Source organism: Oreochromis niloticus, linkage group LG3 (assembly GCF_001858045.2).
Source record: "Oreochromis niloticus isolate F11D_XX linkage group LG3, O_niloticus_UMD_NMBU, whole genome shotgun sequence".
Taxonomy (NCBI): domain Eukaryota; kingdom Metazoa; phylum Chordata; class Actinopteri; order Cichliformes; family Cichlidae; genus Oreochromis; species Oreochromis niloticus.
In genome coordinates, this window is record NC_031967.2 from 70,474,628 (window position 1) to 70,485,506 (window position 10,879).

A 10,879-nucleotide genomic window follows, 5' to 3' on the forward strand; every position below is an offset into this window, starting at 1 on the left:
AAATATTCACTTGTTTCCATGTCCATACTTATAGTAAAAAAAAATTAAGTGTAAATGCAACAGCATTGTTTATACTTGTAACTTCAGAGTAAAAAGCTTATTGTTGATATTAACATTAATATATTACCCTGTAATCAATAATATTTTTATACATTTTACGCATTAACCCTCTGGGCTCTATCCTGGCCATTTGTGGCCACTTGACTTCTCTCTTTTTTTTTTTTTTGACTACCACACTGCAGTGCACCAAAAGAATGACATAGGTTTGATCTTAAGGATCCAATACTTGTGTGTGTTTGTGCATGACATTGCAACGCAAATATGTATTTGCAAGATAGACTGAAATAAATAATGATGCATCAAATATTACACAGGCTGCAGTGAATTTTTGTTGATACTGGCTATTGAGATTTGAGTTTCCCAGTCAAACTTAGCTTTGAAGCACATGCTAAAAACACTTTTACTCTTGTACATTTCATAACAAGACACCATAGCCACAATATTAACAAAATATATATTAATAAAAAATTCAAAGCTGCAGCACATACAGCAACAAACACTGTTAGAAAATGTGTCCGGGAGTTTATGCAGGTGCAGAAAGTGCTGTTGCTGTAAGTAAGCCTAACAGCTTCCAGATCACTTATTTTTCTGGAAAGATGGTAGGATGAGCATCACTGCTCATTTCTACAATCTCCCAGATCTTGGAATACAATGCCTTTGTACCATGAAACCACTTCACAGTACTAACCTATAAAGAGAGTGATCCTGGAAGAAATGGGGCACACACTAGTGACCTCAACAATTGCAAGACAGCCTTTTCCCCGATGCTCAGATGGGGTTAAGTTTCATGAAAACATTAGGACTTTATCACCATTTTATCTGAAAAGTTAATGGTAATATATAACCTAACTGGCTATAAAGAGTAAAAAATTTAGATACAATTTTGATTTTGATGAAAAGGACTGGTGCTATTTTAAAGAGTCACGTCGGTAAAAGTAGATAAATGTTTTAAGAAATATACATTTTATAGCATTTTGTGAACATACACAAAAAGTGGCCATTTTTGGCAACAAACAAGCTGAGAGAGTTTTATATTTTTTGCTCTCCTTGAACAAAAATAACAGTGCATAATAATCAATGTTGATGTTAATCAATTAGATGTCCCAGACTCTACTATTAATAATACAGCAGTCCCTCGTTTATTGCAGGAGTTACGTTCTAAAAATAACCCGCGGTAGGTGAAATCCATGAAGTAGCCAACTTTATTTTTTTACAATTATTATAGATGTTAAGACTGTAAAACCCCTCACTACATGCTTTATACACTTTTCTCAGACAGGCATGAACATTGTCACACTTTTCTCTTTTGTTTAAACACTCTTAGAGTTCAAACCTTTGTAGAAACATAAGTCCAGTATTATGGAATGAAACCAAAAGGTGCATTTGAGGGTGCAAAACGTTTCGTCGGCATTGTTGTGTTTGTTTGGGAGAAAACTTACAAACATACAGTACAGCACTTCAGAGTTACACTGCTAGCGATCGAAGATTTATATAAATTCGACAAGCTAAACACATTCTGTACAGCAGCAGTCCCCAACCTTTTTTGCACCACGGACCACTTTGATGTCAGACAATATTTTCAGGGAACGACCTTTAAGGTGTCGCGGATAAATACAACAAAAGAATAAAAAAGAAACTGTGGTATTTTGTAAATATAATAATAAACGTGACTTGAGCTGTGCGCCAACAAAAATCACAGTGACATCCTCCTCTCTGCTTCTTAATGCTCTCTGGTCACTATGGTAACGTGTAAATAGTTCTTTCAAAATAAGACACACAACTACAACCATACATTTCACACCGGAGCCTCAACTCTCGCGGAATGGTACCAAAGGACTCCTATTAGGGACCGCTCCTGTACAGGAGACACTGGACTAGATTGATTGACAATGGTCTACAGCCATCAGAACGCACAACACGATGTGCTGTGAAAAAGAAACAAAAAAAAAAATCAGCGAAACAGCGAGTGTCGCGAAAGGTGCGCCGCGTTATAGCGAGGGACCACTGTAAACTTTTGGCCATGAACAATTTAGGGGATGGTGAATTTTTTTGAACAAACCCAGAGTGTTAAAAAAAACCCCACTTAAAACCATTTTTATTTCTCAGCAGCATCAATAGTAACAAAAACGCAATTTAGTTTTCGCTGTCAAAGTCGATTTAACTGAAGTTACGTGTTTCCGGTTACTGTGGAGGTCACGTGTTTCCGGCGACTGTGGAGGTCACGTGTTTCCGGTTAGTGTGGAGGTCACGTGTATCCGGTTACTGTGGAGCTCCACAGTGGCTGCAGCCAGATGCTCTTGCATTTCACAGCCTCGCACTTCCGGCCTTCTCAGGCTTCGAAGACCCGACCTTCGCGGTCTACGTGGGCCGGGTCCTCCGAAGGATGCAGCCGACGTTTTGGGGCACAGCTTAGGTCTCAGGACCTAGCTAAGGACGGTAGTTACGGATTAGCTTACAAACATGTTTAACTTACCGAAAAAGTGCAGCCGGGCCTCGGGTCCTTCTGTCAGGTGGTCCAGTTTACTGAAGAACACCTCAGACTGTGAGTTAAAACACTCGGTCGTGTTTTCGTAGCATAAACGCTGGCCCTCCTCTCAGAGCCTACGCTCTATCTGCTATTCCCGAACAGAGATACGCAAGTTTCTCCGTGACTGCAGCTGCCAGTCAAAGCTGCTATGATGACGTTTCACCCCAATTTAACATCACCGCGGTAGGAATTAGAATCAAACTTATGGGAAAGGAGACCCCTTGGACATCAATCAGCGTGATGATAACTATTGATAGCAAAATAAAGAATCTCTGGAAAAAAATTATCTGAGGAGAATTAATTTATTTTAGTCTGACCCCAGTCCCATCCACTAATATGGAGGAGGCGGGGTTTATGACCTATACTGCAGCCAGACACCAGGGGGCGATAGAGACGTTTTGTCTTCATTCTTGGGGAGCTGTCGTGTCGTCCATGTTTTCTACAGTCAATGGCCAGACACCATTAACTTTTACTATGGTCATGTCCAAATTCATGGGTTGCATCCTCCTGAGGACCCGGCCTTCGGTCTATGTGGGCCGGGTCCTCAGAAGGTCGGGTAGGCCGGAAATAAACGGCTATGAAACGGGACGGTCTAGCCTTCAGATTTGAGTCACCGCTGTCACGGTGGAGTTTAATAAACTCGTCCGTCTGCTCCTTGCTATCTAAAATATAAGAGGACACTGGAGTAAATTCTCGGCCATCTCACACTTCTGCTTAATCAGTTTTCTGTTTGACGTTTATTCAGCTGTGTGAAAACCACCCGGGGGAAATACAGTGGCTTGCAAAAGTATTCGGCCCCCTTGAACTTTCCCACATTTGTCACATTACAGCCACAAACATGAATCAATGTTATTGGAATTCCACGTGAAAGACCAACACAAAGTGGTGAACACGTGAGAAGTGGAACGAAAATCAGACATGATTCCAAACATGCTTTACAAATAAATAACTGCAAAGTGGGGTGTGCTGATCTGGAACATACCTGATCCTGGAATAAACCTTATTATCTAATATGAGCTGATTCTTATTATTAATCCCTTATTCTCCTCACAGAGCACTGCACTCTCAGACTGCAGGCTTACTTGTGCTTCCTGAGATATTAAAAAGTAGATGTTTAAATGTGTTTCTAATAAAAAGATTTGAAAATAGCGTGTTTAATAGTGTGTTTAACTCTTGGGGTGAGCTCACTGTAACAGAGGAGGAAATAATCGGAGCCAATTTCAAAGTCTGGATTATGAAGTCTGGTCCATGTCTTGGGGGGACACTCCCACAGGGTTTAAATCTGGGACTCTCCACCATTTGACTCTAGAACTGAAGACGCTTCTCTGATGAGAGGTGAAACATCTTCAAGGAAACTTAAAGTCCAGACGCTTTTCTTTCCAAGCTCCTTAGACTACGGTGACCTGGATGTCTGAGAACCTTCACAGACTGATTTTACAAGAACAACTTGTGTCAAAAATCCCTAGCAGTGTCTCTCTGTCACACACACAAATCACTACAGTTACAAATTTAATAACTTAAAAAATCTCAGAAAAACAGAACTGAGCAAAACAAACAAACAAACAAACAAACCAGAGACCAGGTAAGAACATTAAAACCAAACAATAAATGAGCAAAGTAGTGCATGATAAATATAGATGACAAATACAAAGTAGATAATAAATGAAAGCCATGTCAGAAAGGTGAGTTTGGCTTTAAAAGCATGAAAACACACTGCTGTCTTCAGGAAGGCTGCTCCAGTAACAGAAAGTCACCTACATGTGGGTTTAGTTCTGACTTTGGGGACAAGTAAAAAAATAAAATAAAATAAAAACATCTGTTCAGACAACCTGACAGTCAAAAATATAAACTCGGGAACTTAAAAGGAAAATTGTGCTGACTTTGAATGTCGTCATCAAGATAAACTTACAGATTTAAGAGTCAAAAAGTGTCAAAAAGTCTGTATCCTTACCTGAGAGTTTCAAGTTTACAGTCAGGACTCTTTAGTCCAACACACAGCAAATCCAATTCTGAATCCTGCAGCTTCTTGAAGCTCAGGTCCAGCTCTCTCAGATGATTGGATGAGGAGCTGAGAATTTCAGACAAAGCTTCAAAGCTTCTTCTTGAGAGTTTACAACCTGTCAGCCTGAGGAAGAATAACAATGGAGAAATATTCTTTTATTCATCTAGCATTATTAAACATATTTGTTCATAGATTCACTTACAGCACTTTCTTGGATGCTTTGACCACTGGCAGCAGCTTCAAAAATGCCTTCTCTGAACAGGAGTATTTCTGCAGGTCGAACTCATCCAGATCTGATGACAGTAAGATGAAGACCAGAGCCGACCACTGAGCAGGAGACAGTTTATCTGTGGAGAGACGTCCTGAACTCAGGGACTGCTGGATCTCCTCCACTAGAGAACGATCATCCAGTTCATTCAGACAGTGGAACAGATTGATGCTTTTCTCTGCAGACAGTTTCCCACTGAGCTTCTTCTTGATGTACTGGACTGTTTCCTGATAGGTCTGTGAGCTACTTCCTGTCTGTGTCAGCATGCGTAGGAGATTCTGATTGGTCTGCAGTGAAAGTCCCAGGAGGAAGCGGAGGAACAAGTCCAGGTGTCCATTTGGACTCTCTAAGGCCTTTTCCACAGCACTCTGGTAGAAGTCTTTTACAGTAAGTGTTTTCTGGAAAATTTTAGAGAGAGGAGATTGTTTCTTAAGCAGGTTGACTCCAGAGTTGATGAAGGTCAGATAGACATGAAGAGCAGCAAAGAACTCCTGAATGCTCAGATGGACGAAACAGTAAACAACGTTGTTGAACATGTTACGCTTATCAGCTTTAAAGATCTGTGTGAAGACTCCTGAGTACACTGATGCTGCTCTGATATCGATGCCACACTCTGTCAGGTCTGATTCATAGAAGATCAGGTTTCCTTTCTGCAGCTGATCAAAAGCCAGTTTTCCCAGAGACTCAATCATCTTCCTGCATGAATCTGTCTCAGCTCCTCCATCATACTTGATGTCCTTTGTTTTTAGGTGAAATAGCACAAGGCGTAGGTAGAGCTCTGTGAGAGTCTTAGGCAGATCTTCACTGTCACTGGTTTTCAGCTCATCCTCCAGAACTGTAGCAGTGATCCAGCAGAAGACTGGGATGTGGCACATGATGTGGAGGCTTCGTGATGTCTTGATGTGGGAGATGATCCTGCTGGCCTGCTCCTCATCTCTGAATCTCTTCCTGAAGTACTCCTCCTTCTGTGGATCAGTGAAACCTCTGACCTCTGTCACCATGCCAACACAGTCAGGAGGGATCTGATTGGCTGCTGCAGGTCGTGTGGTTATCCAGAGGCGAGCAGAGGGAAGCAGTTTACCCCTGATGAGGTTTATCAACAGCACATCCACTGAGGTGTACTCTGTAACATCAGTTAGGATTGTAGTTTTGTTGAAGTTTAGAGGAGGTCGACACTCATCCAGACCATCAAAGATGAACACAACCTGGAAGCCTTCAAAGCTGCAGATTCGTTCTTCTTTGGTTTTAGTAAAGAAGCGATGAACAAGTTCCACCAAGCTGAACTTTTCCTCTTTCAGCACATTCAGCTCTCTGAAAGTGAATGGAAATATGAACTGGATGTCCTGGTTGGCTTTGCCTTCAGCCCAGTCCAGAGTGAACTTCTGTGTTAGGACTGTTTTCCCAATGCCAGCCACTCCCATTGTCAAAACTGTTCTTACTGGTTTATCTCTTCCAGGTGGGAGTTTAAAGATGTCTCCTTGTCTGATGGTTGTTTCTGGTCTCTCTGGTTTCCTGGATGCTGTTTCAATCTGTCTGACCTCATGTTCATCATTGACCTCTGCAGTCCCTCCCTCTGTGATGTAGAGCTCTGTGTAGATCTCATTCAGAAGGGTCGGGTTTCCTGTTGTAGAAATCCCCTCACGCACACACTGGAACGTCTGCTTCAGGTTTGACTTGAGTTTGAGCTGACACTCAAGGAGAATCTCTGCATGAAGATACAGCAAATGACACAAATGAGAAAACTGTATTCTGGTTACTGTGGTTATGTGTTCAGTTCACTGGACTCTTGGTGTCATGATCCAGGTGAGTCTGAGTAACTTTCCACAGCATCAGCTCTCCTCCCCTGGGTGGAGCCCTCCTCGCTCCTCACCTGTTGCCAATTACTCCGGCAGTATTTATGAGCAGCACTCACAATGAACCTTCTCCAGACTGTCTGCTTACCACAGTGAGTTCTCTGCATCACATTTTGTCTTGTGCTGCTCAGCATGTTTCGCGTAACCCTCTATTCCTGTTCCCTAGTCAGCACCTGGATATATCTTCAACTCACGCCATAAGTCACGCCTCAGGATTCTGGCCTGCCACTGCTGGTAAAACTCACTCTTGCAAACTGCCATCCTCACCTGCCTGCCTCCCTGTGCACCCACATCTCACTCTGTACCCAGATTTAATTCATCTCCTCCTCCAGCTAATCTCCACCTGCAGCCACGTAAGACCTCTTAGTTTTTAAATCTTGGACTCATGCACTACACTGTGGACCACTCTGATTATTATCTCCTTTGTTCCAGTGTTCCTGGATAGTTTCCTGCCCCTGTTGTTCCTTTGACCTGCCTCAGCTTATGTTCTGGCCTCAGCGCTGCACTTCTCATAATACCTTGATCGCTGTTGAATTTAGCTGCGATTCAGCTTCCTTGTCAAGAAATCTAGTTAAGTAAATTTCTGTTTAAAGTCACTCAGCTTCCGGTTCTTGGTTTTGTGCTTGAGTCCAATCCCTGACACTTGGGTTATAACTGAGTGCAGGTTTTACAGAGAAACATTCAATTTAATTCAGTTTTATTTATACAGCACCAAATCAATACTAGCAACATTTCACATATTACATAAATGACACTATGGAGCCAGTAATGAATAAATATTTAGAATAAATGAAAGAACTCCAAGTTTTTTTTTGTTTGTTTTTTATTCCTCCAAATAACAACAACAGTCACCCCAATGTGCTTTATATTGTAAGGTAAAGAACCTGCAATAATGCAACAGAAAAAACCCAACTATCTTTTTGGGTCCTGAAAACTGAAGGCTCTCCCTCCCATTCTACTTTTAAATACTCTAGGAACAACAAGTAGGCCTGCAGTGTGAGAGCGAAGTGCTCTAATAGGGTGATATGGTACTACAAGGTCATTAAGATAAGATGGGGCCTGATTATTTAAGACCTTGTATGTGAGGAGCAGGATTTTGAGCTCTGGATTTAACCGATCAGCTTAGGTTCATACCAATCGCTGTGATCTGTTTCCTTTTCATCATCGTTCAGCAATTTTTGAACTGAAGTCTGTAAGTCCATAAACTCTCCCAAATAATCATTAAATGTTTTCATGTGTTCATCTATGGAGGCTTTTGATTCTCCAGCATCAATGAGAGCATTAATGTCATTTCGTTTTCTTGTCAGAATGCCAAGCTTCGCTCTTCGTTTTTTAATTAAATTAAAAAGCTCCCTTTCTTGTTCCTCCATTTTAACCACAAAATTCGTTTCACACGGTCCAAAAGATAATTGTTTAATACAAATGTTTCATTTTGCAGCTCAGCGTCTCGGCTCATCCAAACAAAGTTTTGCATTTACTCACGAACTTTGCGTCATTTTTTCAGTCCATTCTGCGAAGATCCAATCTTCCAAGTCCAATCTTGCAAGTTTTCCCAGCTTCCAAGTTGACATCCATTCGAATCGAATGATTTTTTTTTACTTAAATGTCACAGCCTTTTATGTTCCAAACACCAAAAAAGTCCAAGAAAAGGCCATGGGTGGCAACGGGAGGTTTGTTTTAGAACGCACTTCTGACTCCATTGTTTAAAAATCATATGCCGTTTATTTCGTGGAAAATTATAAACAAAAAATCAGCCAAATAACTTCTTAAAACTTAAAATTAAACGAAAGTTAACTTAATTTGCTTTAACAACCTTAAAAGTGGTCAAAAAAATCATTTTCTAACCCTCCTGTCCTCCTATCTGACATTTGGCAAACAAAAAACATTTACCACACCCCTCCAGGGTGCTCTTAATCCCTTGATTAATGGGAGGGTCCATAAGATAATAAACCAATCACTTTCCAAAACCTTTCCAAAAATTAATTACAAATTTACACAACAAAACTAGGTCAATATATTCTTACAACTTTAAAGAAAAAACTAAAATGAATACAAATTGCATTTTATACCGGGGAAGATGGCAGTCGACTGGACCAGCGCAGACATGCTGCAGGACCGGATGCGCTGTCTACACCGGCTCTCCCCCTACCCTTTACCCGCCCCTGTTGCTTTTCTTGTGTTTCATGGTGTATTGATAGTCATGTGCTTTTTGTGCTGAGGTGTTTTTTCTGTTATCAAACTGTTCTCCCATTAGGAGCTCAGTCTGAGTGGAGTTTTTTCTCCTCCTCTCACCTCATGTTATGTATTTTCGTTGGTTTTTTTTCCTATCAGCCTACCTTTCTGACATGTCTCACCAATGTGATGTTTGTGTAAAGTTGGTCAGAAGGTTCCTTTGTAAGTGTGCATGCGCCATTAGCGTGCTGCCTGCTGTAACCCTTATTTCCTTTGGGATTAATAAAGTATATTGATTGATTTATAAACATTCAACAAAAATGGCCACAACAACAGGAAGCCAATGAAGGGAAGCCAAAACAGGAGAAATCTGCTCTCTCTTTCTAGTCCCTGTCAGGACTCTTGCTGCAGCATTTTGGATTAACTGAAGGCTTTTCAGCGAGTTTTTAGGACATCCTGATAATAATGAATTACAGTAGTCCAGCCTGGAAGTAATGAATGCATTAACTAGTTTTTCAGCGTCACTCTGAGACAGGATATTTCTAATTTTAGAGATGTTGCACAAATGGAAGAAAGCAGTCTTACATATTTGTTTAATATGTGCATTGAAGGACATGTCCTGGTCAACAATGACTCCAAGGTTCCTCACAGCATTACTGGAGGCCAAGGTAATGCCATCCAGAGTAAGAATCTGGTTAGATACCATATTTCTAAGATTTTCAGGGCCGAGTACAATAACCTCAGTTTTATCTGAATTAAGAAGCAGAAAGTTAGCGGCCATCCAGGGCCCGTATCCCTAAAGATTCTGAGAATCCTCTCAGAGAGCTCCTAACTTAACCTAAAAATTCCTTGCCAGGAGTTTTAGCTTAGAAGTGATTCCAGAACATTTTCAGTGAACTCTGAGCAAGGAATAGATGGAAAATCCTATCTTAGTGAGGAGGTGTGGTTGACCCCCGTTGCTAGGTATGAGTCATCATTTCAAAAGCCGTGATTGGTTGATCCTACAAGTTTGATGGAAATGAGCTTTTGGTGAGAATGAGCAAAGGATGTACCCTCAAATCAATAAACATAATTATACACTCTAATCTTATGCTGACTGTAATTGTAAATAATATTTCACATTCAAGAAAATATCTGGAAAATGAATAGTAAGCTGTAGGGGTTATAGCCTAACATTAGAATCTAAAATATGTGAAAACTTAAACTCATTACACCCTGTTCAAATAATGATTCGTGTCTTATTTGCTCATATCAATATCCTAGCTGGCATATTTTGTACTTTCACTCCCATATGGACCCCATTGAAAACAAGATGGCCTATCTCAAGGGGCTGTCCCTAATGAAGTAGAAATCACAACGTTACAAGTTCCAGTGCGGTCTTAACGAGGGTAACACGGCTCAGCTTTTATCAATGTCTGTGATTGCTGGCTGGTCTATTTGTAAAGGCTTGTTAACAAATATGCTACAAACACAGAAAATGGAGAAAAAAAGGACTCGCAAGCCGAACTGGACTGAGGAGCAAGGTTTGTTGCTGGCCCAGTTGGTGAACGAACATGAAGGTATCTCTCCTGCCTCTTCTGTTGGCCATTTTTTGCAGCTGCTTAGGGGAACTCTTAAGCCACTAAAAGTCCTCTTCCCTGCTCTTAGCAGATCTCGCCTTAGGAGCCCTTTTAAGCGCTAAGAATCTTGAGGAATAGCTTTTATATTAACTGGGATTGTCGTGTCACTTTTAGGGGAAATTCTAAGAAAACGTCACGACTCTGAGAATTTTCTTAGAATTTGGCCGCTAGGAGCCACTTTTTGCACAAAGATTCTTTAGGGATACGGGCCCAGGTCTTTATGTCTTTAAGACATTCCTGCAGTTTAACTAATTGGTGTGTGTTATCTGGCTTCATGGGTAGATAGAGCTGCATGTCATCTGCATAGCAGTGTAAATGTATGCTATGTCTTCTAATGATGCTGCCTAAGGGAAGCATGGTAATGGGAGCGTTGCCAGC

The 10,879-nt window shown here is 41.0% G+C and overlaps 1 long non-coding RNA gene across 1 annotated transcript; it reads left to right on the forward strand.

Moving 5' to 3' along the window:
* Positions 1-6,572: 6,572 nt before the first annotated feature.
* On the forward strand, positions 6,573-7,460 carry LOC109197667 (uncharacterized). The gene is made up of 3 exons (XR_002058773.2): positions 6,573-6,802; positions 6,877-7,063; positions 7,143-7,460. It is a non-coding gene; the product is annotated as an uncharacterized LOC109197667 (long non-coding RNA).
* Positions 7,461-10,879: the final 3,419 nt, after the last annotated feature.